The sequence below is a fragment of the Hordeum vulgare genome, chromosome 7H, assembly GCF_904849725.1.
Source record: "Hordeum vulgare subsp. vulgare chromosome 7H, MorexV3_pseudomolecules_assembly, whole genome shotgun sequence".
Classification (NCBI taxonomy): Eukaryota; Viridiplantae; Streptophyta; class Magnoliopsida; order Poales; family Poaceae; genus Hordeum; species Hordeum vulgare.
In genome coordinates this window covers 67,433,606-67,437,447 of record NC_058524.1, presented here as the reverse complement: position 1 = coordinate 67,437,447, position 3,842 = coordinate 67,433,606, and the positions used below count along the sequence as shown (strand labels likewise).

Below are 3,842 nucleotides of genomic sequence, written 5' to 3'. Positions count from 1 at the left end.
ACCAATGAAACCTAAAGAAGAATGATCCAATTGACAGCAAGTATACGTCAACACGTCTAGTCAATGTGCATGCTAGCATCCATCTAGTCATAATAAAGCGCGTCATGTTGTTAATTACACCTAGTCAAGAGTCAAGACAAGCTCAACTTTCAGGAAAGTAGATGCACATTTCCACGGCCAATTAAACATGCAATTTACATAACTATAGAAAACATGCAACACCAGCGACTAGCTTCTTCCTCAAGATGCAGTCTATCTTCCATCGATGGAAGATGAACAGAGAGCGTGCCTGGTGCTGCTTTATATTGAGCAAATTCATCACTATGGGTAAGTCATCTTGCTGTAGGCAGAGTGGATAAAGAAACAGTCAGTGAACCTCAACTAGCAGTAGACAGACTGAATTCAACTCTTAAATCATAAGAAATGACCAGCATGGCCCATTACCTGGGCTGTAGAAAGGGTGTCTCCTCTAATAGCCTAAAGCAACAGTTATAAAATTTTAAAACCTTAATTAAACAACCATAAGAATCTTCAAAAAAAAATTGACATTCTACAGCAGTTGGTTAATCTGGAGGCATAAATCACAGAAAATGCAAAATACAAGTAGAGTACAAATGATGGGATACAATAAGATAATTACTTTGAGCAAAGGATCGCCGGTGGCTAGGTTGCAGGCGTCACTGGAGAAGTCGAGCACGGTGATGTAGTCGGTGTGGCCCCCGAGGGTGTTGAGGTCAAGGTGGTGGTGCTTCTTGGCTACCTCCTGGAAGAAAACACACAGTAGAGCTGAGACCACACTCACTTCACATTCCAATATATGTCTATGGAACTATGCATGTATAGATTCCAATAGAAAGTGCAGGAATGGATGGTCTCCTACAATACACTCCGAATCTAATCGGTGCAGGACAAACAAGACAAAAGACGACTATGATGGAGCAGGTGATTAACATTTAACATTAGCAGCAAACGCGTGGACTTGATCGATTACTACTGCACGATAAAACCTCTAAGACATGCAGATGAACAAATTCACACAAGTAATCATATATAAATGGAAAAATAAAATATAGGACCTCTGCATCTGCACGTACGGCACTAGGTCCATCTCGTTTTCACACAAGTATTCATATATCAGTAACAATACATTGCTGAAATGCTTTGCAGCAAATAATCTTGACCACTAAACTGAAAGTCATATGTGGAGGTTAATAGGTTGAAGTGTACTGATGCCACATTGTGATCACTTGCTGGTGAACTTGTGATACCTATCTAAGGCATAGGCTAGACTAGCTTGACCAAATTCAGTTAAGCATCTAAGCTTATGAAAGGGATTTTTTGAAAAGCAGTAGACTATATGTAGCTAGCAGAGGAAAACTCCAATTTGTGCTGGTTCATTCTCTATATTATTTGTAATCACAATCACTTGGTGATAATTTGTGGTAAATGGCATGTAAGCAATGCTAGAGAGGATAAAAAAGGACCAAGGCATCTACACATGCACCCAGCCAAAACTCTATCTAAGGTATTTATTTTAATGAACTCATTCATCATTTATTAAAAATTAAACAAGTCTTACTGCACCTTAGTAGACTAACAATAATTCAAACATGTATGAAATATCATAGTGGGAAAACAAAGCAACATCACAGTTGGAAAAGAAGTCGACTACTTGCTTGAAGAAACAAGAGAAAGAAATGAATCACCCGCAAAAAAAAGAGAAAAAAAGAAAGAAATGAAGATACACTGCGAGAGATATTAGATAAATATTTTATTGTTACAGTGATACAAGACGACAATACTTTCAACATCGGTCACTACCACTTTCAGGTGAAATCTACTGAATGTATGACCAACAAAATGCTGGCTCCCCTACCATTACACAACGTAACACATCCAAACCCAGCTGGACAACCCTGTTCATCTACTATAGTATCAAGCAGCACAGCACAACATAGACCAGTTTGCTTGGAACAGCACCATCAACAGAGTTTGGTCGAGGAACAAATGAAAAGCTATTATCACATTACTATGAGGTATAACAATTACATTCTTTTATGCAATACGAATGATTAGAAACACAGCTTCACTCCTCTTTCTTAATTGAGACTACACAAAATATGTAGATTATAACTGAAAAAGACCATATAGCTCACAGATACAGGGGAGCAAAGCAAAGGGGGAGGTATATATATATATACCTCAACAGAACTGCGATGGTGCTTTCCTATCCGCTTGGCAGTCCCTCCAGAGACCAAGAACAACAGCTGGGATCATAACGCAAGTTGTCGCATGCATACCAAATATCCCCACATCCTCCATTACAGAACCGACCATTTCCCCCTGAAATGGTAGGATGAAAATGAAGTGATGAACACACATGGCAGTAAGCTACTACTACTACTACACATAAGGACAACCTAAACTATGAAATTAATTACTTAACATAACATATATGGCAACTTAACTAGAACATGCTGATAACACTTGCCTATGTACTGCTGCACTGCAATTTTGACGGGAATAAAGGTAACAGGGAGTTAATTTGCACGATACCTTCTTGAATCCCGAAGTGGACCCAGATACAACTGCAATCACGTAGGCCACGCACACCAACAGGACGGCAAGCGCGAGGAAAACAAGGAAGCTGTAGACGCAGACCTTCAACGCCCCGTACATGAGCTCCTGGAGGAAGAGGAAGGGGCGGAGCCCTCGCCCCAGGCGCGGCCCGCCACGACCTGTGCAGCCGAGGCCGCGGAGGTGACCCATGCAGTGGCGAAGAACAGGCAGGCGAGGGCTCCCGCCGAGACACAGAGGACGCGCACGAGCACGAGCATCGGCATGAGGGCGAAGCGCACCAGCACCAGCATTGGGGTGAGGGCTAAGCGCACGAGCGCCAGCGCCACGACGACGATCCACGCCGACGGGGGCGGCGTCGGCGGGGAGGGCAGCGCCGCGTCGGCGACGGCCATCGGTACGGAAAACCCTGGTTGGGACGCGCAGCGAGGGGCAGCCCACGCCAGGATCCCCGCCATGGCTCTACCCCAGTTGCATAGGGAAGCGGTGCGAATCAGGAGGAGAGGCGAAGTGGAGGGAGCTGGAGGAGGTCGCGGCGGCGAGGTGAGGTGAGCGAGGGGAGGGAGGTCCGGCGCGGTTGGTGGTGGAGAAGGGGCGTCGTGGGTGAGAGAGCGAGGGGGGCCTTCCCTCGTGGATGGGGTGGCGGCATGGGGTGGACTCGGAGTGAGGTTGTGGGTGGATTTAGGGTTAGATGGGGTTAAATACCCCCGGTTAGGTGGGCTGGATGGGGCCGGCCCAGTTTGGGCCAAGGGGGGTTTCTTTCCTCCTTTTTATTATTTGTTTCTGTTTTTATTTTATTATTTAAAAGCTTTAGTTTTATTTTATTTTAGCGCAATAAAACCCTTTTAAATTAATAGTTTCTAAAAAACGATTCTCCTAGGTAATATACGACACATCCGAACATTTTTATTTTGACATTCAAAAACTTTTATCGCTTGACTTTATTTTGAAATTCAACTTCGAACCGTTTGAACTAACGCGAGATCAACAATAGAAATCATGGCGACATGGCAATAGTAGTGTGGAATCACTGTAACTTAATTACATAAGTTACTATAACAACAGTTGAGGATGTCACGCCGACCTCCACGGAGCCCTCCATCGAGTGTGGACGCCTCAGATTGGATATAGTGGGGCAATCCGTGGGAAGAGTTATCATTGGTTGGAAACATCTACGATTTAGCAGGAAGCGGGCCACATTCATGGCATAGTTTGTTCATCCCTTTACTAAAGGGTATCTATTTAATCAGAGAAACACCAAAAAT

At 44.0% G+C, this 3,842-nt stretch overlaps 1 pseudogene; it reads right to left on the bottom strand.

Moving 5' to 3' along the window:
• Positions 1-202: 202 nt before the first annotated feature.
• Positions 203-2,972, bottom strand: LOC123408303 (annotated as a pseudogene).
• Between the last annotated feature and the right edge of the window lie 870 nt (positions 2,973-3,842).